General features: G+C 33.4%; 1 protein-coding gene and 1 long non-coding RNA gene across 9 annotated transcripts in view; one reads left to right on the plus strand and one right to left on the minus strand.

The window, feature by feature from the left end:
- ZEB1 (zinc finger E-box binding homeobox 1) overlaps nucleotides 1-25689 on the plus strand; it is a 200340-nt gene that overhangs the window by 32179 nt on the left and 142472 nt on the right. The window contains exon 2 of one of the 7 annotated variants that reach the window (XM_045462978.1): nucleotides 12897-13054. The exons of the other annotated variants lie outside the window; for them this stretch is intronic. The gene's annotated coding sequence lies outside the window, so the exon portion shown is untranslated. The remainder of the gene's footprint in view (nucleotides 1-12896; nucleotides 13055-25689) is intronic. 7 annotated transcript variants of the gene reach the window in all.
- On the minus strand, nucleotides 1712-25002 carry LOC123590122. 2 transcript variants are annotated; one of them, XR_006708618.1, is made up of 4 exons: nucleotides 24889-25002; nucleotides 17499-17639; nucleotides 2645-2793; nucleotides 1712-1758 (listed from the first exon to the last, which is right to left on the minus strand). It is a non-coding gene; the product is annotated as an uncharacterized LOC123590122 (long non-coding RNA). The 2 variants fall into 2 exon arrangements; XR_006708617.1 differs by lacking the exon at nucleotides 1712-1758 and having other exon boundaries at nucleotides 2481-2793.

A 25689-nucleotide genomic window follows, 5' to 3' on the forward strand; every position in this document is an offset into this window, starting at 1 on the left:
CTTTTGGATATAGTATTTTCCATAGTGTCTGCCTCAAAATAAAATTGAGTTTTAAAATTGAGTAAATCATTGAATTTCTTCTAGGTTTTCAGAAATCTTTTTAAGTAGATGAAATGACAGAGTTAGTTTGGTAAAACATGAGAGTTGTTTTTATTCTTTATGTGATATTTTAGAATTTTTTATTTTGTAAGAATTATAAGATTATATTAAATATGCGAAATTCCATTTTTCTACCTTTTATTATAGCAGCAAAGTAGGAATTATGCCAGGTTATTTTCTCTCTGCTGTTTAAATCATAAGAGACTCCGTTTTATTGGATCAAAGCAATTGTCTATCTAAGTAATCTCCTTGTCAATGACATCACTGGAGATGATGGTTATCTTTCATAAATCAACTATATTCTTACTTTTTGTAATAAATTAGCATCCGCTATCCCTAAGAGTATCTAAAAGAATTTTTTTTAATTTGTGTGTACTAAGCATATTTCATGGTATAACAGTACTTTCATATAATAGATGTTTAATTTAAGACAGTAGACTGTAATCCAGACTCTGCCAACTGGAAATATTTATGAATATTTGGTATTTTGCTCCTTCTGTGGTGTGTTGCTATTTTAATTCTTCTTTGAAGAATTTTCTGAATAAGATAGAATGTTTAGTATGATTCAGTGCTGTATATTTTATTGTATACTATTCATATGATGGTGGTCTATAATACACAGGCTAAGAAATTTAATCTGGCTTATCTATTTTGATCTAACCAAACTCTGCCTTGTTACCTATTTGTCTTTCTTTTTTGAACTTAAAGTGATGCCTTCTTATTTTCTTATTTTAAGACTTAGTGATTTGTCAGTATTAACTTTATCCATAAATAGTCCTTGTCATTTTATGACACATTGTGATTTTAAGCACTGAACCCTACTGGTTTTTTTTTATTTAAACTAAGTGTAACTTTTTTTTTTTAAGTTTATTTATTTTGAGAGAGCGAGAAAGTGGGCATGGGAGGGGCAGAGAGAGAGAGAGAGAGAGGGAGAGAGAGAATCCCAAGAAGGCTCTGCACTCTCTGTGTGGAGCCCAGTGTGGGGCTTGAACTCACAAACCCTGAGATCATGACCTGAGCTGAAATCAAGAGTCAGACACTTAACTGACTGAGCCGCCTGGGTGCCCAAACCCTTAGTAATTCTTAAAGCTTAGGCTTTATTATGTTTTTTCACAATTCTATTTCAGTCACAGAAACCAAGTATATTCTGGTTTTTATTGGCCATTTAAGTGCTGACACTGGTATTGTTGAAATACATTTCTAAGGGAAATAGTGTTTTACTTATCAGTTGCTTCATAACAAACCACTCTAAGGTTTAGTGGCTTAAACAACAGGAATTTACTATTTCTCATCATTTTAAGGGTTGACTGGGTGAATCTTCTGCCTTGTGTGGCTTTCCTTGTAGTGCTAAGAAGGCAGTGCAGACTCAAACGGCCTCCTCACATGACTGGCAATGGATGCAGGTTGCTGGCCCCTGGCCCTTAGTTCTCGGCAAGGGTGCCTCTCTGTGATGTTAATTGGGCTCCCTTACATCAGGATAGCCAGATGCCAAGAAAAAATGTTCCAAAGGCAAAGGCAGAAGCTGTAGGTCTTTGAAGGCCCAGATTCATGAGCAACCCAGAATCACTGTGCCCATTCTGTTGGTCAAAGCAGATCACAAGACCAGCCCATATCAAGAGGAGGGCAAATTGGTTTTATTTCTTGGCACAGGAAATCACACTATAAAAGAGAAAATGGGATGGGACATACTGTTGTAGCCAACTTTGTAAACTCCAACTGTATTGAATTTTTTTCTGAATTTAGCTGTTGGCCATTACCACGTTTCACAAACTGGTATATTCAAGCACATGAGGATTTGTATGCTGACTTTACAATAGAGTCACTTAATGGCTATTACTTACTGTTTTCTCAACTCACATAGTAATGTTAACATCACAGGAAAATTTACCAGTTAAATGAGATGATTTGGAAGTACACAGCATAGCGCTGGAAATTCAGTTACTCTTACCACACCTTTCCCCATGACCTTCATGTTTAAATAATGTATATATTTGTGATGATAGTACTTAAAGTATAATTTTAGTGATGAGTCATAATTTCTCTAAAGTCTTATCAGCCTTATCAAGGTATATTGATGGTTCCACTTTGAGTAAAGTTTATAACAGACACATAATTTATAGGTCTTCTAATCTAAGCATCTGTTTCATGCAAAATTCTTTAAAACTGTTCTATATGGGCTGTTTACAATGTAATAAACTGCTGATTGATAGAAATGTTTAAAGAAGTTTGTTGTTCTTATTTGCCATAGCTCTACATTCTATTCTACCTTATATTATGCAGGGAAGTCTTGTGACTTTTCCTAAGTGGTCTTTCTGGGTCATCTTCCGGAATCTAATATATAAGTCCTTTGCCATAGGGATTAACAAACTGAATCAGAGAAAGAAGTCTGAAGAGATATATAATTTTCCAGTGGTCCTTTATAAGGAGGGCGTAGAGTTACGCTACTTCCTTTGCTTAAGGAGCATGGTACTGATAGGCAGAAATTTGATTCTGTTTGAGTCACGTATAGTTTGTTTTAGTCTCAGTAGTCACCAGTACCACCAACCTGTCATATTGTCAGTACATGGTTTTGGTCACCAGGTAAGCAAGTCCTAGAAAACCGGTACTACTTGTATAAAATAAGTGAAAGCCCGTGTCCTATTTCACGCTTGAAGATCACGTTGAAGAGGACCTTGATTTGGCTTTAAACAATATCTGCAAAGACACAAATAAAATATCACATTAAATATAACAGATAATTGAAAGAATGGAGAAAGACATAAGAATTTTTGGACAGTAGTAATGATTACATATTAGAACAGGGTTCCCAGGGGAATATTTTAAATAATTAGACATATGACAGTGTTCCGGACTATGTGGGACATGATAAAAGTGAGAACAGAGTGAAAGAAGTGGAGACTGTTTTGGCAAGTCTGTCGACTAAAAGGGGAATATTTCATTTCCTCTAAAAAATTAATGACATTAGAATCTTGTTTCATCTTATTGTTATGCATAGATTTTATAGGTAATTTTTGGGAGAAGCTTTTATTAAGTTTTATGTAAAGCATTAGTTTTTTGTACACAGCACACAATGGGCACCTGTTTGTATGGCACATAATTTGCAGAATGTATTCATGCATATTACTATATTCAAATAAATCAGCAATTGTAAGAGACATCCTTTGATTTAATAACATTTTCCTCTCTTTTTGGAAAAAAATGAGACACTTTTCTTGTGGGAGGAAGGAACATTCTATCTGAGGATTATTCTGAATTACTTTTAGCCACAAGCATTGCAGCCACATGCTACTCTTGACCTCTAACACCTTTAGAATTGATAGCATACTTAAATTTATGGCTTGGTTTCCATTTCCTATTTAATTAAACTTGTAGCCTTTTTTTTTTACTAATTATATTACGTATTATTAGAAGTTAAGTAATTTCTCTTGAAGGTCATCCAGAAGATCTTGATGTTAGGTTAAAACTCCACTGTATGTGGTTCTATCTGCAGATAACAGAGGTGACAAAAGGTATATTCTTGGTCATGTCTAAGTTCGCACTTGGGTAGGCAGTGACAAGGTATTATAACGTGTAATGACTGGCAGGTTTTTCTGATATTTACTCTAAGACTCCTCTTGATTTGAAAAATATTAAGGTGAAAAAGTGTACTAGACTATTTCATTTTCTCCCCCTCCCAACAACTACATAAGGAAGACAGATCAGGTGTTCGATAGTGTTATTAAGGTATAGAATCCAAGTGTTTGAGACCTAAAGTCACACAGTAAGTAGGAGATATGGGACTAATAACCAGGTCTTCAAGACCTCCAGATAAGTGTATTATCTACTGTACTGTGCTGCCTTCTCAACAATAATTTAGTTATGGATTAACTTCAATTTTAAGAGATCCATTATTCAACAAATATTTATTAAATGCTAGTATTGTATGCCTGGAATTACATTAAATTATATTGCAAGACATTAAATAAAATAATTAAGGTCTGTGTTCTCATGAAACCAAAAACTTTGGAAAAAACTGAAATTAAATAATTACAACTAAGATGAACAGTAAGAGAGAATTTACAGGGTGATACTAGAGTATGTAATAGGCAAACCTAACTGCCTGGCATGGTGAGGTAGTATTAATGGGAAAATCAGGCAAGGACAAGAGAAGTAACTTTTAGGCTTAGTTGGGAAGAACCAGCATGAGTCAGAGAGCATTGCAGGTAGCAGAAATAGTGTCTCCAAAAGCAAAAGAATGGAAAGGATTCCAGTATTATCTGAGCATTGAGAAGAAGGAGAAATAAAGATGGAGAGGAATGTAGGAAACAGATGATATGATCTTAGCCTGTATCCTAAAGGATATTGGGAAGCCTTGGAAAGGTTTTAAGTAGAGGTGTAACGTGATTAAATTTTCATTTGAAAAACATGAATCTGACTGCAGTGAATATAGAAGCCTATTGTTACAAGCTGTTTGTGTACATGAGGTTGGAGATGATGGATACAGCAGTTGAGTTGGAGAGAAGGTGATAGACTTGAAATTTTTGAGGTAGACAAAGCCTAGGGATTTGACAGAAATACAAACCCAGTATTATTGTTATTCCATGCATAGGATGTGTGCAAAATACTCTCCAAAATCCCTTCAATAACTTGTGCTTGAATGTTAGGAAGTGACTATATTATATAATTTAGAAAGCATTATTCCTTAAGTAATTTGTGAATTGAGCTAATTCCTATTGCTTGATTCCATTAAATAGCGTAGGGAGAATTTAGTTTCAAAAGAGAATTTGTCATCTTAATTTATATGGTAAAGCATATAAGTAATTTTATGTACACATATAGTGCATGTTACCTTGTTCATACCACTCTTTAGTCAGTATCAGACTTGAAAGTTGACTGAATATTTAGGATTCTCCTATTCTTGATTGATTGGTTGAAACTTAGAAATTTAAACCATTTTGTTTCAAGGAACATTCTATTAAGAAACACTTTTTTCTTTATAAGTTATTGCTGGATCATTGGTTCCAGAAACGGGCTCCTAGTTAAATTAGAAGACTCAAGAGGAGAAAATTTTGGAAGCCTGCTTCCCTGAATACCTTATGAACTGCTTTATTTTCTTGGCCAACAGTATCTTTTGTGTACTTAGGGGTGTTATTATCTGCTGTATTAGGAGCAGCAAGTCAAATAATAAGGACTTCTGACTGTGAAGAATTAGGCCATTTAGGGACATATATGGAGACTGGACTTGTAGAAAGTTTATGCTTATCTTAGTGGGGAGAGGGGCAGCCAGTATTCTATTTTCACTTGATTGTGGCCATGTAAGAATTAATGCTGATTGTTGCCAAGTTTTTTAGTTTTTCAAAAGGATCCTAAAATACACATCTTTATGTGAATTAGTTGGTAACTAATTCAGCTGTTTTAAAAATACTCTGTGACTACTGTGCAAAATATGCCTGTGAAATATATTTGGCCCAAACATCTCTGTTTTATACCTTCTGCTTTATAGAGGTCTTCTATATGTAGGTAAAAGATCAAAATTATTTCTAGGCAAAGGAAACGTCAAAATTAGGAAGGAAAGAAAAAGAAGAAAAGAGGAAATGGATATTATTTATAAGAAGTACAAAACTAATTATCTAGATGGTATTTTTAGTTTAAACTAAGTTCAAAGAAAAATTCACTGTCCCCAAAATAATTTTATAAGTTTCAGAGCATATTTCTAGCAAATTCAATGCTCTGAATATGCATGACTGGGAACTCAGAGTGGGATGGGAGTGTATAGGGTACAGGGAACCAATCAAATGTAGATGAAAGTCTAATGGTTCTCTCTTAAACAGTCAGGAGTAAAGTACAGCAAAAACAAGAGACCTGTGATATCAGAGAAATCACACTATAGCAATCTGAGTAGATCAGGGACTCGTTGCAGTACTGTATTAAAAGCATAATTTGACTTTTGTATTAATGATCAAGAAGAGGCTCAATTGTTCTTTACACTCTGATATTTTGAATACTGCCTTCCAATAACATATATAATATACAATTATTGTAGGCAATTAATACAGAAAAGTAATATATAACATTATTCTTTAAAAGCCAGGAATAGGTAAAAATAGGTTTTATAATTTTCTGAAAGTATTGAGAACTTGGCACCTATCGGTTTCTAAAAGCTAATTCATTTCCAGATTCATCTGATTTTTGACTTAAAAGGATATTAATTAACTCATAAGAAAGCACCAGAAGTGAGTTATTGCAGCAGACATACATTGTTAGGTCAGTGAGTGGCTCAGCGATTTCTTCAAGGATTCAGTTTGGCTTTCTGTTCTACTTTTTCTACACAGTATTGGTTTATCCCAGTGTTGTAGTTACAGAATGGCTACCAGTTGCAATCAGGATTATATGTTTCTTTCAGATCCAAAGAAGATAACTTCACTTTCAAAGACATTATAGCTTTTTTTCTTTCTCTTAAGCAGTTACCCTTTACCTTCACCCCTGCTTGCTTCTCATTGACCTAAATTTGTCTAATACTAAAACACCTAAACTAATCATTGGCAAGGGAGAAGGGACTTACCACAATAATGGATTAGACTAATTGTGGGCTAGACTGGAGGCTCAGGGTCTGTCCGCTTCCCCTGAGGTCCACGGGTCTACTGGGGGAGACTTGGATACTGAATCAAATCGTGGATCATTAGGAAGGAAGCACTGGATAAACACTCAGTACTGTCACTACAGGTGCATTAAGGAGCATGTGCTGTCTGAACTCTTTGCTTACAGGAAGCACCAGCAGCTTTCCCTGTCACTCCCAGGAAGTATGAGGTGGTGTCTGGTGGGTCTGTTCTCTGTCTCCTGTTCCAGCACCCTCGTTAGCAGCACTTTGATAGCTACTGAGGAATTTTTTTCCAAAAATTTTCTCGACACTTAATAGACAACTCTGTAGAATGAACTGTGTGGGCCATGAATGGAACAAACTTAAGTTTATATAAATAGTTTCTTGAATTAGCTTTACTTTGAAAAGTGTATATTCTTCTGCTCTTCAGAAGATTTTTGTACCATGATCTCGGTAATAGTTTCATCCTTATTATATGGTTATAAAGGTGAAATATAACTCATGGGATTACTTACAAAGCAAAAATACTTACAGTTTTAAAAATCTCTGTATAGAAAATGCTAATTGTATATTTTTAAGCACCCATCATTTGGACTAAAATATTTAATCAACTTAAACCATTTCTTTCAGTTTTCAGATTTTTAGATATTAGCCAAATATTGAGTATCTGGGTCACACTGTCATTACAAACAAATCTAGGCCAAAATGGTTTATGCTTCTCAGTTGCCAGCTTAGTTCCTCCGTTTCCCTTTCAACTAAACTTTACTTGTTTTTGCGGAGTACTGTGTTCTTTGTATGGAACTGATCCTCTTTTGTCTTTTTTCCCCCTAAATCAGGGTAACAGAGCACATAAATAACTATGCTTTTGGCTGCTATGTTTCAGAATTGTTCCTGTACAAAGGGTCACACGTGCTAAATTATGTACTGCAGTGATAATTACTGTGTGAAACCTTGCTTAAGATGCTAGAGAAACTGGGTTTTGTTACAGGAGCTATAACATTTCTTAAAGAGTCAGCCTGTACACCGTCTGGTATTGAGAGTATCAGAACTCCTAAAGACCCTATGATAATTTTAAATGTGAATTTGTTCCACTTGCCGTACTACATGGGGTAACATTTTTCTTCAAGTTAAAATGAGAAGTCTTCAGTGTAATGGTACAGAGAGAAGGGAAGAGAGAGGAAAAGTATATTGGAACAACAAATATTTCACCTGCATTTTTGAAGTAGTGAGGCTGTAAAAGTCTATTTTGAAAGGAGCATAGTTTATGGCAGTTTGTGTTAATACAGGGCCCGTAGTTTTCTGGTAATTAAGAACTTCATACTTTTTGGAGTTTTTAATACTGTTTTTTCCTCCAAATTTATAATGCTTGATTTCACACTACTGTATCCTGTTTTGAAAATACAAAATGATAGCATGTATACTTCTTGAAGGTTTCTAGATAAAATAGTTTATCATCACTGGATATTCAATTAGTACATTTCCAGATAACAGATGCTTCCCTTCTTTGCTTGCTAAAATCTTTCATCTCAGCCATTCTTATTGTAAAGTGTCTTGGAAAGACTTTATGTTTTAATGATTCTGAGTTGTTGATGAATATTTGTTAATACAGTGTCTCCAGGGGCTACTGAGGTATGTCAAAGGGCCATTTGTCCTTAACAGCAAACAGTTCTCCATAGCTATTGTTCTTTTGTGTATTGTTAAATGGTGTTTCTATTTTTCAAAGCTTGATATTAATTCATATGGCTACTAGCATGCAGAGAAGGGTATTTGTGAATAAAGTAAGAGAAAGAAGGTTCTTAATGGGCTTGAAGAGCACTTCAGTGAGGGAAGTACTTGGATTTTATGATGTTTTTTATTTCATTTGATGCCTTTCTCTCTGTCTCATGAACCTGCCCCTTTGTGCCCAACACCCCCCCCCCTTTTTTTTTCCCAAAAAGCATAGTACTTGGCATGTGTTTCAGGTAGTTACTGTAAGAGAGATGGGCTTGGATTTTGAAGCTAGACAGACACTGAAGATGTTTACAACTGGATCATTTAATAGCACCAGAATCTTAGGTTCACAGGTGGAAAATAGGCAATAGGCATGTTATACTTATATCTGAGGGTTGTGAGGATTAAAAATAATGAATCTTAAATCTAGTGTAGGAGATGTCTGAACAAATGCTAGTTCCCTGTATGTTTTAAAATTAATGTCCCACTTACTTTGGAAATGGCATTTGCCTACTTCATTCAGTATGATACTATAATGATTAATGAGTCAATATCCCTAAAATACAGTAGCTTGTAATATCTCTTTAATCAGAAATAAATGATATAGGACAAGATTTTGTTGATTAATTTGGTTGATCATATGAATAAAATAAGGTGGAATATTTTTGAAGACTGAAATACAAATTCAGAAGCAAGAAAAATATTTTTTTAATAAAATGTAGGAGACATTTTTTTCAGCCAATAGGACGAATCATGTTGAAATATTTTGTTGATATCTCTCAAGAGTTGATACACTACTAGTGAGTGCTGTTTCTTTAATGCAGAGGTAGGTGTTATTCTAGAAATCATGTAGACGAGTTAAAAATCTCACAGAGTTCTCAAGACCATTTTGTATTTACCCTATTGCAGCAAGTTCCAGTAACCTGAAACAATACTACATGGGTGCTCTAGTAAATCACATATTTATTGTTACAAAATTTTATAATTGTCCATAGCTTTTAATTAATCCATTTACAGATCAGCTTGTAAGGATATCATTTGCTTAGTAAGTACTCTAAATACACATCTAGTGCCATTGAGTTTTGATGGTATCAGAGGGAAGAAACAAAAAGCCATAGCCTCTGCCTTTAAGGAGCTGTCTCACAATAATATGAACACCTTGATTGAGAAGTTCCATAGATGTAATGTGATGAAATACTACAAAATTGCCTATTAAAAACTTCCCGGAAATACTGGGAAGGGAATGGTGAGTGGGCTGGAGGCAGGGTTTGAATGAGAATCAAAGATGTGATTTAAAATTTTTTTATGTTTAAGAATGATGTATGAAATTTAAAGGTGAGTTAAGTCTAAGAAAGCAAGGATTCTTACTTCCAAAGGAAATAAATGAGCTTTATTGAGATTTGTTCATAAATACAGACATGTGATTGTTGTGGTAGTGGTAAGTTGGAATTAATTTGTTTAGCATCATTGCCTGTTCAAAAGAGTTTTGGTGAGTGATGAAAAAATTTAGGTGTTGCCTAAGGAGTGGTGAGTGATGAAAGAATTTAGGTTTTGCCTAAGGAGTACTCTAACTTTTGAGACCAACTGAACTAAAAAGATGTTGTGTTTCACTAGAAGCATCTTATGAGTTATGACTGAATAGACAGTGAAATCTCAGTTGAGTTAGTGGCCAGCTTTTATCCTTACAACTAAATAAATCTCAGCAGTATTTTGACTATTTCTTTTTATATTTCCCATTTACAAATATTCTGAACCTCTCTTTCTGACCATTTATATATAGTTGGCATTAGTTATATCACCTGAAACAGTCAAGATAAGACTTATTTCTAATGCTATCCATGTAGCATGCTTAAATTGCTAGACAATTTATGAAAAACGGGTAAAAGAGGGTGCCAGGAAGTGAAAGAAAAATAGAAGTAATATCATTGCAAATTCTAGGAAATTGTATTTTTTTTATGAAAAGATTTGATACAATTTTATATATTCCTCAAACCCACGTTCTTAGTCTCTAAGAGTTTGGCGTAAGACTGAACGTATGCTATAAAGCGTATAAAGAAAGTTCAGTTTAATCATACAGCTTTATTTCCCTAACTTTATGCACTGGTTCTTTGCATTTTCTGGGGCTGATTATATGAGTGTTTGAGATGTCGTTTGGAGGTTAAAAAGTTGAAATCTTTCTAAGAAAATTACATCTTTTTCAAGATACAACAGTTTCTTTCCTTGAATATAGTAATAAAACCATTTGTTCTTTAGGGGTCTTGATTTTGCTATTGACTAGCTGTGTCACTTAGCACAAATAATGTCATATTACTGGAACTGTTTCCTCATTTATAAAATTAGGGATAATGTTAAAATCTAAAACTCTTACAGATTAGTAGGACGTACTTTATCTATGATAGATAGATAGATAGATAGATAGATAGATAGATAGATAGATACGAACACATTGGCAGGTCCCTTGCTGTTCATTATTGCTGGAATGTGAAACTGGTTTTGTTGTGTCAGGTTCATTATCGATAATGTTATTCACACCAAGCAAATCATTCCGTGCTTTTTTTGATTCATGATTTTATTAATCTCATGGTACTCTTCAGGATTATGTGTCTTGTATTAAAAATTAAGTTACTGCCATGATGATTAGCATTACTAGAGTGAGTGACATAAGCAAATTTAAAATTATTTCTCTTCTACTGAAGACCCATTAATATATATATGTGTGTATATATATATATATATATATATATATATATATATATATACATATATCTCCAATGTTCTGTAATTTCATTTGACTAAAGAATGTATCTTTGGTCTTATTCCAGAGTAAGGACAGGACTACTTCTGTAGCTGTATTCTGTCATTAATTTTTGCTTTGTGGGTTTCATTAGGCTAAATAAGAATAAAATGGTTGTGTATTTTCTGCTTTAAAAATGTTCTTGCTATAAAGTCTTCTCAGATCAGCCTCACATATGACAAACTCATTCAAACAATTTAAGCTGCCCCAGTGTATTTGTTTTTTTCTTGAAAATCTCACCACTTATATGTCTTTCTGAGCTGTTTTTCTCCTTCCTCCACCCCCATGTTATGTTTTGGATTATAAACTTGCTGAGAAAGGAATTTCATCTTTTCTCTGTATCTCATAGTACCCAGGAAAGAATTCTGTTAGTCACTGAATAGTTTGCAAATGTTATTACTATTGAGGATTTTGGATTAAAATTATTGAATAAAATGGAATAAGCCTTTTCTAGGATATCAAATTGGGGGTCAGTGTGATTAACTCAAAGACATGGCAATTTTGTTAAGCTCTGGACTTTGTGCCAAAGTTACTTTCTCTTGATTTTATCATAAATTGATTATTCACCTTATATTCTCTCTTACATAATACTTTAGTATCAGGATATTGATAGCAGAAAGCCTGTCAGGGTGTAGGTTGGATAGATGTACATGTGTGTGTACACATGTGCTCGTGTATGTGTATGAGAGAGAGTAGGCACATAGAATATGTGAGAATTGGGGTTACATGTTATGGTTAGCATTCTAATCTGAGTATTACATAACAGTCTAATTATGTGTACTTAATTTTAGACTATTATACTTGACCTTCAGAAATAACTTTTAATCAGTGGTAAATGCAATACCTCAGGACATGTTTTTCCATTCCTTTCATGTTTTCCTTTTAGCTTTATTCTGTTGTATATTTTCCAAACACTTAAATGGTCAAGGATAAAAAAAATTATTGAAATGGGTCAGGTTCTGTAACTAGGCAGAAATTATTGGAGCTCTGTACTATACCTTAATCACATATAGGAACAGTTTAATATGCCTAATATTTGAGAAGCATCAAAACAGACTGTGAAGCTCAACAACCATAAAGCTTCATGGTTGAAAATCATATATTGTTGACAACCTTTACAAAGATTAGCTGTAATAATTAAGACGAAAAGAGCCTAAATTTGGTGCAGAAAAAGGGCTGAGTTGTTTTTGAACTATAATTAAAAGTTAGTATCCATACATTTTTGTCTTCTCAATATAAACAATATTTGCAGGCAGAGCATGTCTTTTCAGTGTAACCTTTAACTTCTTATGGTACTACAAGTAGTTGATGATTTAGTAAATACTTTATGAATATAGATGATACTATCAAAATGTTTCCAAATATTACAGTTAATATTTGGAGTCAGTGTTTGACAGGGTTCAAGTTTACAACAGTATAGTTTATAGATATATCGTTGAATAAATGCCATCTTTATTGTGTGTTAATTTGGGTAATAAAATAATTGAGGGAACTTTGTTAGAAGAAATTAGAAGTTTACTTAAAACTGTTCTCGGATGATACTAGAATTTTAGAGGTTTTTTTTTTTTTTTTCTTTTGTCCTAGCATTTCTTCTTAAACATAATGACTGCTTAAAAGGATAAATCAAAGTCACTCACTTTATTTTCCAGTTTAGAGTCATTGCTCATTATCAGTTGGTGGGTGTGGAAACAACTTAACGAAGTTTGGGTAATTTAGTTTCAGTTTAAATTCTCAACTGGCAATTGGCCGAAAACTCCCATCAGAAGACGTGAACATCCAAATGTCATTTTGTGATTTGGCTACTGTCTGCTTGAATAGGAAGGCCCTATCAAGAAAAACTAATGGCGTGATTAACTATCAAAAGAAAATCAATGGTAAGAGTTTTCATTTAAATTATAATGTGTCTGTGTGTGTGTGTGTGTGTGTGTGTAAAGCATACCATTTATTATTTGAATTAAAATTTTAGAAATTTAAAAATCTAGGACATAATGTGAAATGTTTGAATTTGTATGTCTGTGACTTACATTTGTAACAAAATACATGCAAAGAATGGTTTTATAGAGATTTTATATGCTTAATGTTGATAAGAAGACTAATTAAAAGTGTAAAAAATAAGTTATATAATTCATAATTGTTTAACACATTCAGAGTTTTTTTGTAGAGAACTAGTTCTCTTTAAAAAAAATAGCATATTATAAATACTGCTTGTATGAAGTTTAATTTTAAAAAATTTATACAAAACTGAATTTGTTAGTTTCATATATGCTTCTACTAAAGTAAATGTCATAAGTTTTGCAATAAAATAGTATATTGATCTCTGTTTTGTTTTTTATGTCCATTATAAAATGATGGGTGGGGAGAAAGAAGGTATATCATATAATGAAATCCACTTAGTTTAGCATTAGGTTTTTAAAACTGTATCATTGCTACAACATCTCTGTGGAAAATACTAAATTATCAGGATAGATGTTTAAATGAAGTGGAGTATCTGTTCATAATACAGCACACTATCAAATTTTGGTGACAAAATTCTGACATCTCTCCCCTGCCTTATACACATTTGCATTGAGAATATAATTTAAGTTTGGCTATATTTTAGTATGCTTCAAGTGACTTTAAATGTAATCTTTTTATTCTCTTTGTATTTGTTTCCTAGATATCCCTTGATTTGGACATCTGTGTCCTCTCAGATTTGTGATTAGTCATGTTAACTTTGGACAGGAGTGAAAGTAGTGGCTTATAGAGGTTAAAATAAAAACATTTCTGTTTGTCAGAGCTTATTTCAGTATTCTCATGGACACAGATAACTGGAAATTGGGTGTTGAAGCTCAGATATTAATAATATATTGTGATTTTTATTGTCACACTTACAATTTTTGAGATTGACATAGTTTGAGTAATTTGTCTTGCTCAATTAGAGGTGTCAAAATGATGGTAACTGAATGTGACCATGTTTTTAACTATTTCCTAGAGCTTAATAATAAACATACAGGAATAGCACATGTGGCAAGCACCTAGCACAGCATCTGTCATTATGTAAGCGTTCAGATGTTGACAGTGAACTAAGATGGCAACATCTGTCCTTCAACCCATCTACCTAGTAATTCCAGTTTTTAGAGATTGTCTGTTATGTGCCATCCATTCACCTAGGTGCCAGGGATAAAATGTCACAGTTAAAAACAGAGATTCTTTCTAACTGCTCTTGAACTTCCATGTAGATAGTAATTACAGTGTAGAAAAATTATGCAGACAAATATGAAATTGCAACTGGAACCAGTACTATGAAAGGGCAAAAGTCGCTATGAGAGTAGAAGCAATATGGTGGGTGTGTAAAGCACAGAACCCATACATTTACTTTTTAAAGTGAATTGATAACTTGTTTTAACTTTTAAAGTTTCTAATTCTATTTAAATGGGTATCTTCTAAGCAAGTGTGCAGAAAGACTTTTTGGAGAAATACATTTTTTATGCTGCTAGTTTATTTTCTTAGATTTCCAAAGAATTTACAAGAAAATAACATCAAGAATTTAGTCAACGTAGCATTCTTATGTGAGAATTTCAGTTAGAGGAGAGAATTCTTAGGGGATGTGTTATTTCAGGATTGAATAAAGTGAATGAGGACCCTAATTTCTTCAGCTGAGTTTAAGTTAATTAAAGGATGTCAACCATAAAATAACTACTCTCCACTCTTAGCAACTGTTCCATTCTGTTATCAACCTAGTACAGGGATTTATTTATCACTCATTTACATCATTGAGTTGTTACATGTAGACATTTCTTAATGACAATATGATTTCCTTAATCATTTTTTATCCCTTTTTGAAAGAAAAGAATGTAAAATTTATGTTTCTTTTATAAATTTATTCTAACACATATATTCATTAAATTTTTGCAAATAAAAAGGAAGAGTATTTGGATGCCTAGTAAATGTTTACACTTTTTCTATGGGACATAGAATCTCATCTAAGGCAAAGACACAAGTGATGTTTGAAGAATTATGAAGTTAGTTTTTTTATATGTTAGATCTCTCAATATTTTTAGTTTTTTAAATGTTTATTTTGAGAGAGAGAGAGCATGCATGAGCAGGGGGAGGGGAGGGACAGAGAGAGAGGTGAGAGAATCCCAAGTAAGCTCCATGCTGTTGAGCAGGGAGCCCCACATCAGGCTCCATCTAACGAAGAACCTTCAGATCATGACCTAAGCTGAAATCAAGAATCATGCACTTAACCAGCTGAACCACTCAGGCGCCCACCTGTCAACATTTTTAAAAACTCTCATTGAAGACAAGCTTTTCTTTATTCATCTGATAGTATAAACAAATTGAATGCAATCTAGTATGCAATGAAAATTCAAAAAGCTTAGTTTTACAATAGAAATGATCTTTGCCTCATTTACTACTAAAATGTGTAAGCTATTTAAAGTATTCAATGAACATCTTTCTCAAATAGCAGAATCAAAATTAAGTCCATTGTTAACTTTTTACTTAAAAATTATTATGTTGAATTTCATCTCTGCAGTGATGTCTAAATTTATTTTTTCCTGGATGTATTCAAAAGAAGGTCGCCAACCTTAGTATTCTGATTTGAAGTTCCTAGCTCAAATACTTAGGCAATTCCACTTAACAATGCTAGAAGAAAGAAGTCCTTTCCATACCTCCCAGGAGTGTCTTGAGGGAATTGTACCTTTCTGGATAACATGCCTTACAGCGCTCATGACATTACATTTTTTTGACAGCTCTTTTTGCTTCTATGCAGTTAGCTTTGATTGGTCTATGATGTCAGCTGGATGAGCATTTAGCCATACAAAGATATTTTAAAAACATAGATAGGTATACATCACAGAATGAAGATGATACATTACATTTATTTTACTGAAATCAGTAAAAAAATAGCCCTTGTTTCTGAGCAAACAAAGGTCTACCAGTAGTTAATCAGTTTTTAATTCTATTAACAAACAATGCAGTATCTGCTTGGGCGCGTATGTCGTAATATGATGGCTTCTGTTTAGAATTTTGGAGCTACTACTGTCAGAAGAAATGGTGGTTAACAATGGTATTGAATTGAAAGTTTGAGAAAGGAAAATTTTAATAAAAGTTATTGTTCATAGTTGTGAGAAGGAAAAGAACATTTTTCAATTCATTATATAAGGAAGAACCTTTTAAATGTGGAAAATAAAATGGAGTGCCTTCTAGAATTCATTCTTTTAAGAGTCTATGACAGAAGTTTGTAAAGAAGGAATTCTTGCTGATAACAATTATAAGTATTATTTGGAGGAAATTTGTGGCACATCTTAAAAATTAATATAGTCATATAAGTATATAAAATATGTGAAATAGATGTCAATAGCAATATTAAGCTACTATTTATGGTGAGAGCTTTACTAAATAAACAAGAGGTAAAAGAGCCAATCCAATTCATTCATTCTATAAATTCTTACTGGCAAATTGCTTTATGTCAGGCATGGCATTAGGCTTTGGAGATATAGTCATGAATAAGACAGATGGGACCCTATAGTTTATACTGTCAGGGAAGATAGATATTAAACAAATAATGACAAAGTTTAGTGGCTTGTGACTTTATAAAAGCAAAGCAGTTCTTTCTTAAAGATACCTTGAGAATTGATTTCTAGTATGCTGATCATTTAATCAGCTTCATGAAATAAAGTGATTAATTTTGACTTAAAAATTGAATACAAATTCTTTGGAAATCAGTCTTAGAAATTGGTAGAGACTGAAATATTCTTGGTTTTTATGTAGCTTACTTAAAACAAACTATGGAAAGACCTTCAAGTTTTTGAGTACCAAGAAATGTGAATATAAGCAGAATAAACTCATAACGCCTCATGTATGTCATATACTATAGATCATTTAATCAAATTATTAAAGCAGTTTTACATGAAAAAATGTCAAAGTTGTAATGGTTAAGATGCTACACTCTAGAGTCAGACTGGTTGGATTTAAATATTAACCCTGGCATTTACAAGCTTTGCAATTTTAGGAAACTTGTATAACTCCTCTGATCTTCAGTTTCCTCATCTGTAAAATGAGGACAATAAGAGTACACCTTATAGAAAAATTAATCGTTTGATGTGTCTAGAGCAATGTCTGGCACGTAGAAAGTACTTAAAGGCTCCACATGTTACAGTTAACAACAATAAGAACAATGATGAAATAATTTCCTCATATCAAAATGTCCTGCCTAATTCACCGCGTTGGGCCAACTGAAGTAATTTCAGAATGTTGGCTTAAATATATAGGTGTTACACTACAAAGAACTATTACCTTTATTACTGCTAAACAAAATGTCAGTGAGAGTCTCACCCAAGTTTTGGGCCCTCTTTAGCAGCAATACAACAATCACTCAAAGGCCTCCATAAATTGCCATCTCCAGGACCAAGGTTGTCTCAGCCTTTAATCCAAGACTCAGTCCATCCCAGGCATCATGGAACTGATCTTGCTTGTCTAAGAAAAGAAGTAACAAAGATCTTATTTATCCCATGGGAGATGAGTCTAAACCAGATTAGAGTAAGTTTGAGGAGGAAATGACTATGTTGATATTAAGTATTTTTTCCATGCAGATATCTAAAGAAAGAATTTCTTCCTATAATAGGTCTACAGTATATTTGTGACATTTGTAACCTTAATCCTTGTAGCACTACTTGTTACTTTACTTACATTAGAAAACAAATTTTCTTTCATAAAATGGTCATATAATTCCTTACTACTCCTATATGTAATTTGTGAAAATATTTTTAAATTTATAAAAAAATATTTTTATGTCAACTTTCACTATGTCTTTTAGTTTGATATCCTAGAAAAATGTAAGAGTTAAATAATTTTTGCTGAGTAATTCTAGTTGGAAAATGACTTCAGGGTGAAATTTAATATGACCTTTTCTTTGATCTATGATTCTGTGACTTAAGTCTACATAGGTAAAAGGAGAATTTATATATTTGTCGATTGATTCAGTTATAATAAGTGCAAGCAGGTACTCTAATGAATTGTTTTCATATTAAATATTTGAATTAAATCTAATGTATTTCATAACCATGTTGTTTTTGTTTGTAATATGGGAATATTTTTCATTGTTAAGATGCTAAGTGAGAGAAAATTCTTTGAATGCTACAAGTGTGGTTTCCCATGACCATAGTTAGTTTAAATACGATCAGTCACGAAGTGTCTGTTGAAAACTTACTAGCTATCTACCACTTGCTAGTTGAGAATTGATACCATAGTGTTATGGTATCCAAAGAATTATGCCATCATTCTGTTTAGGCCCTAGGAAGACTAGGGCTATGAAAAGAATACTTAGACAAGAAGCAGAAAATCTGAGAACTACTTCCTGTTCTGCCACATATATCTTAGATATAAGAACCTATTAAAATTATGAGGACACTTAGCGTCTCAGTCTCTTTGCTAAATATATGTCATGTATATATATGTGGGTGCGTATGCCTATATATGTATGTACACATCTGTATATATCCATCCCAAATTTTTGCACCAAATTGAAATGAAGAGCTAAGAATTCAATAAGTTTTTTAATGTCCCAATATAACAGAGTAAAAAATTCTGTTCTGCATAATATCTTACATGATTCCTTCAAATGAAAATACAGTATTGATTTTTATGTATACTTTTTAGGATTTCTCAAATATTCTCACATAAATTACATACTGTTCCAGAACTTCACAAGGGGAATGTAAAATTTCTTTAGTCTGCTTAATTTCAAACTGATTTCCTTGTAAGTGATTAATTTTTTCTAATAAAATTTTTTAATGGATGCCAAATTATGTTTTTATATCTTTGACTCGTTTTTACAAAAAAAAAAAAAAAAACAGTTTTAAATAGCTGTAGCGGTCATTCACAGCTCTGACATTTGCAACATTATTAAGGTATATCTAGTTCTATAGCATTATGAGTTCTCAGGTTAATTTTACTAATTCATTAAAAAGTATACTAAAGCATTTTAAGGGAAAAGAAATAAAGTATAATTTATGTGTACACATACAAACTTGTTTGCTTTACTAAATGATCTCACAGACTCACTTAAACATCATTCCCTCCTGCTAAAGAGGAGAGGACTGGTTGGGAGTGGCTAATTGGAGCACCACGATATTATTTAGCTCTGCGTTAGTGTTGTATAGGTCTGTGTCCTGACTGGTATTGAGTCAGGTGAATGTTGGTTAAAAAATGCCATATGTATATATACACGCATGCACACACACGCTAACCATAAGAAGTTGTTTGGTATATTTATTGAACTACTAGGTGCTACTGTGGTCATAATTAGAATAATTTTTCATATAAAAAATCAAAGAATTAAAGTTGATGCCATTTTAAACTTAATAGAAGACTTAACACCTATATTGTGAGCTACTTCATTTTAAATGTTAAAATGTTACAAGGATAACATTGAATGGAAACATTTTTTGGACAAGAATAACATTTAAATTTAAAAGTTATTTGGACGAGGGGTCTCTGGGTGGCTTAGTCTCTGGGTGGCTTAGTCGGTTAAGTGTCCAACTTCAGTTCAGGTCATGATCTCACTGTTCGTGAGTTGGAGCCCCACGTCAGGCTCTGTGCTGACAGCTCAGAGCCTGGAGCCTGCTTCAGATTCTGTGTCTCCCTCTCTCTCTGCCCATCCCCCTTGTGCTCTGTCTCTGTCTCTGTCTCTGTCTCTCTCAAAAATAAATAAAATAAAAAAAATTAAAAAGTTACTTGGAGAAAATATTAAAGCAATCATATGAAAGCAGACTAAAATTTATTAAAAAATAAAATTAACAGAAAAAACTTTTTTGGAGAATTTAACTGTGGTGTCATGTGGAAAAATGTCTTATATATCATTAAGCAATTGTTAAAAATGAAGTCAAGAGCCAGCCAATTTAATAACCTAATTGCTGTGAAAATAAGGCCACAAGTCACAGTCACATCTTAAGCTGTAGAATTCTTTCTGTAAAGGGAGATTAAGTGATGACTGCTGTTCCCTGATGAAAGTGTTCAACGTGGCATGCATAAGGGCCGTACAGAAGTCTTACAAGCTGAAATGTGTTTTTGCCACATTTTACCCAGTAGAAATTCATCTAAAGTTTTAAGAGAAGCATATAAATCCAAATATCCCTGGGGATGTTAAACTTTCATCTGTCACTTACTTGAATACCTGAGTACCTATTTACTAAATATTAAAATACTATGCTTTCACAGTTAGCACAGTGAGGCTGTAACACGCTACATCCTGTTACTTAGCTGAGACCAGTCAGTCTCATTCAGAGTAGGAAATATCAATTGGTTAAAGAAGGGGTCATTCGAATAATGGAACAGTTTTTAAAAAATGCAGACCCAACTAATCTGTACTATTAAAATAAGAAGGCAGCAGCCTGAGTTTTTTGAGACACAAAAGAGGTAAGAAGATACCAAAATAAAATAATTTACCTTGCATTCATTCAGTGTCTCCTACAAAATGTAAATCTTTTGTTTGTTTGTTTGGGGGGCACAAGTTATTTTACTTTTCTGGAATTTTGTTTCCGAAAGTATTGTTGGGCTAGAATTAAACATGTTTTTCTGTACAGATACTTATATATCTGTAACAATATGAACAAGTCAGATTAATTTTAATTGTTTCTTTTGAGTATAATTGACATGCAATGTTACATTAGTTTCAAGTGTACAACATCCTGATTCAACAAGTTTATATACTATGCTGTGCTCACCTCAAGTGTAGCTACCCTCTGTCGCCATGCAACACCATTACAATACCATCTACTATATATATTTTTTTAAGAAAAAAAGTTTTGGTGACTCAATTGCCTGGGAAATGACCCTTTTTGGAGACCAGAGTGCTCATATTAGCTAAGGCAAACCCTTCCTGGTTGTCAGGTACTCAGGAAAACAAATTCAGTGAGTCAGAACTTATCTTGGCTGAGCGCCTATTGTGTTTAATGGTGGATTTTGTTTTCATTATATGTCATTTTATTGAATATATCAAAAGTTCTATCAGAAATATGCTATTCTGTCTCTCTTACTGATGAGGAAACTGAGGTTCAGAGAGGCTGAGTGACTTTCCCAAGGTTGCACAGCTAGTGTTTAAAGTGGTTTGTAGGCCAAGTAAGGCAAAGTATAGAAAGCATTCATTGCATTTTATAGTTAGAAGACCATTTGATGTTTCAGTGTAGAAGTGGGAGTAAAAGGCTGACTACATTGGTTTAATGGTGGGTGAGGACCTAGAAAATGATTAAAACAGGTATGGGCAACATTTTGGAGAATTCTGGCTGAGAGAGGAAGTAGAGGGCTCAAGTAGGTAATTTGGGATGCAAAGGAAAGGTGGAAGGTTTGGAAGACACAGCTGGGGAGTTTGCAGGCGGGCAAATGGGAAGAATTAATTTTAAAATGAATCTTTTAAAATGTGGGCACATCTGTTGCAGGACAGGCTGTCCTGTCTTTTGCCTCCTTGCTTTGTATAGGTCATGAATGTTTGGTATGTGGAAAGGTAGTAAATAATAGTTCTATTCTTACTTACACTAGAAAATATTTAGCTTACTAGGTGATGTTTCTGGGGGGCTGGATTTTAAGAACTTACTGTTAAAATTTTCAAGCATACACAAAAGAAGAGAGACTAGTGTAATAAATGCCCCCTATCTGTGGCCCAACTTTAACAATTAACCAAATTTTGCCACATTTGCTTCATCTACTTCCTCTTTTTTCCTTAACTGTTTTAAGATAGATCCTGTGTCTTAACTCTTTTTACTTCTACATTTTCCAGTATGTGCTTCTTTAAAGACATTTTTCTTACATAACCAGAATACGTTTCTGATATCAAACAAAATTAACAATAATTATTTATCACCTGATATTATCTCCCTATTCAGTTTCCTCCACTTGTGATTCAAAATGCCATATTACATTTGGGGTGCCAAATGCAAACAAGATCCAGATAGCCTTTGGTTGGTAGGACTGCTCTGTAATTAAAATGCCTTTTCTTCCCCACTACCTGTTTGCCTCCCTTTCCCCTTTAACCTCCCTCACCCATTTCCTTTTCTCCTTCTCTTCCCCTTCCTTTCCTGTCCATGACTTATTAAAGAAACTTTGTAAGCTTTCCCATATAATATCCCCATTCTTGATTTTTCTGTCAGCTTCCCCAGTTAACTTATTTCTCTAACCTCTAAATTGCCTGCAAATTAGCAGTTAGCTCAAAATACTTCATTAGATTCAGGCTCAGGTTTTATTTTGATGCTGGATGGAAGGTGGACAGGAATACTTCAAACATGGGACTTTTTCTTCACACTGCATCACATCAGGGAGCACGTAGTGTCTGTCACGCTCTTAGTGATGCTGAAATTGGTCAGTGGTAACAGCCCATTCTCTCCAATGAGAGGTTTCCATCAACCTCTCCTCTCATTATTTCATCTCTTGCTGATCTGTGAATCAATTCTATCATTAGGGTTTGCAAGATAATGAATTTTTAATCTGCTACCCCTTCCACCTTTATTAGTGGAACTTCTATAAAGAAGAAATTTCTCTCGTAAACTGTGGCTTTTGTATTTCCTGACATAGTTCATCCCAGAAAGAAACCTGGGTCTTAAATGCCTAGTTTAATACCGAAGAGTAACTTTGGGTACAAGGAGCACATAGCACTTAAGTGCCCATGTAATTGTAGGATGTTTATAGAGCAAAAGTATTTCTTAACGTGATTTTCATGAACATTGTCATTATTAGGATAACACTGTATAATCAACATGTTCAGTGTTGGCCAGATTGTACTTGGGGACCTTTTGCTGGTCCTGTTGGTCAGATACACTGCTTTGTGTTAAGTCATGGATCATTAGTTGAACTTCAAGGAAAAGGAAGCTTTATTAAGTCAGCAAACTAAACAGTATCACCTAGCAGAATAGCAGCATAGGTGGGGATGATTTTATATTTCTACCGTCATAAATTCAAGAGTGAAACAGTCATCATTTTTATTATTAGTTTATTCAGCAATCACCATTAACTTCATTTTTACTTAACACTGTCCGTGGACAGAACCTGAAGAAGAAGAAATAAAACCAAAATACTTCATTTTTAGATGACATGATTGATTAGGAAAATCTATGGCCGTCAGCTTTAAAACCATTTATGAACGATAAAAATTTAATAAAGTATAGAATACACTGTATCTTTACATCAGTAATAATGAAAATAATGGGAAAAGACCCAACTCAGAATTGCAACAAACAAAATATAATACTTAGCAATAAATTTGAGAAAGATGTTAGACCTTTAGAAAGAAATCATTAACATATTAAAAGCATTTAAGATGAAATAAATGGAGAGAAACTTTCTGAATCATGAGAATATTGGCAAATTGGCTATAATTTATAGGCTTCTGGGTTTGCTTCTGACTTTCAAGATTCCTAGTGATTTATTTTATAGTGATTGTACAGTGAGGGGAAGTCTCACCCCTACACCCCTACTATGTATCAGAAATCTTTTAAAGCAACAGTCTAAAACAGTGGAGTGATGCAGGGATGATAGGTAACTCAGGTATTACAAGAGACCTCTCTGCCCCCTAGAGATTTAAATATAAACTTTCCTTGACCCTGGCTTCCTGGTCAGTGAGAGTTAAGAGAAATGCTCTTCATCTGTGACTTACTCAAATCTCTGGGCCTGATCCATGCACCTCATGTCTCTTGCTTCTGCTTGGTATGCCACCCTGGTTTCTGCCAGCATCAATACAGTTGTGAAATCAACCCCTTTAACTGGTTTCAAACATCTAGCAGCTTGTGAGTTTAGAAACTCTTGAGTAGGTGACAGAACCAACAGATTGTTTTTCTTAGTCTTTGAGCAAAACATTACTGTTCATAACCATGCCCTCCTAACTTAGACACTTTCCTAAATTAATTCAGTTGCTTTCTTAACAGGAATTCTGAAGATTAAGCCTTTCTTTCATTTTGTAAAACATGCATCACTGGAGCATTATTAGGAATCCACAATCAGTTCCATCTACATATAACAACTGAATGTATGATAAAATATTCTTTCCTATTGGAGAAGCCACTTAAAGGATATTCACTCACTAGTGTTAGATAGTAATCTTCAGTGGTATAGCTGCAAAACTGATTAGACCAAAAAAAAAAAAAATGTTTTCATCCATACTTTATACAGCCATTGGAATTAAAAAGCATAGAAAATACCTTTACATTTCTTATTTGATGCATTAGTGGAACTCACCAAGGTGCAAAGATATACTGGAATATCTAAAAAAAAAAAATTGTAGGAAATCTCTACATCAAAAGTTACAAGGAAAATGACAATAGTTTTAACAATTTTATATTATTGCAGAATGTGCTAATTTAGACATCAAGATCCTAATATGTAAATGAGAAAAAATATGCCAAGTTAAGAATATGAAAGTAAATATGAATAACAAATGCAAGGAAAAATATCTACCCATATGCTTATCACTAAGTCACAAGTTAAAATGACTTTGCACAGTTTTTACTTTGTATTAAAGGAGCTAAAATTTTTAAAAAGAAATCTAATATTGGCAACATAAACAGTGATACCAGACTCTTTTAGAAAATAATGCCAGGAGTATATGCTGAGAATCACAGCAATGTTCAGATTATTTCACTCAGTAGGAATTTAGGAAATAAATATTGTACTAATTATAAATCATAGAGAAAAATGCTTTTAGGGACTAATTATAGAACATCAATGTAAAGTATCATGTTACCTTTAATTATTTTTGAAGACTCTAGAACAACTGTCCAATAGAACTTTCTGTGCTGCTGAGAAGTTGTATAATTTGCACTGTCCAATACGGTATCCATTAGCCACATGTAGCCACTGAGCACTTGAAATGTGACTAGGGCAACTGAGGAACTGAAATTTAAATTTTATTTGACATTAATTATGCTTAAATACTCACATAGGTTTAGTGGCCATGGTATTGGACAGTGAAGCTTTAGAAATACGGAGAAATGTTAGGTGAAAATAGTAAGTTTATGTGATGTAATTACAAATAGGTAAATACCTGTATGTACATAAAGAAAGTGATGTTTACAATTAAAATATTTATGTTAGGATTGAAGGAAATGGGTGATATTTTAAACGCTGATTAAAAGATCAGGTGAAAATAATAAAGCATTCCAGCACCGTGCTACTCAATATGGTAGCCACTAACCTGATGTGACAATTTTAATTTAAATTAAGTAAAATTAAGAAGCCAGTTCTTCAGTCACACTAGCCACATTTCAAGTGTTTGATAGCACACATGGCTAATGTTTACCACTTAGAGGAGATACAGAACATTTCTAGCATTGCAGAAAATTCTGTCCTGTCATTTTACAGAACTGATAAAAGGAATGTACCGGAGCAAGTCATTGATTATTTATTAGTAATTTCTGTGGGCATAGATGAATTAAAACTGGTATCACTTTTTTTTCTTTTCAAAATTTTATTTAAATATAGTAAATATATAGTCTAATACTGGTTCCAGGAGTAGAATTTAGTGATTTACCACTTAATAGCACCC

Source organism: Leopardus geoffroyi, chromosome B4 (assembly GCF_018350155.1).
Source record: "Leopardus geoffroyi isolate Oge1 chromosome B4, O.geoffroyi_Oge1_pat1.0, whole genome shotgun sequence".
NCBI lineage: Eukaryota > Metazoa > Chordata > Mammalia > Carnivora > Felidae > Leopardus > Leopardus geoffroyi.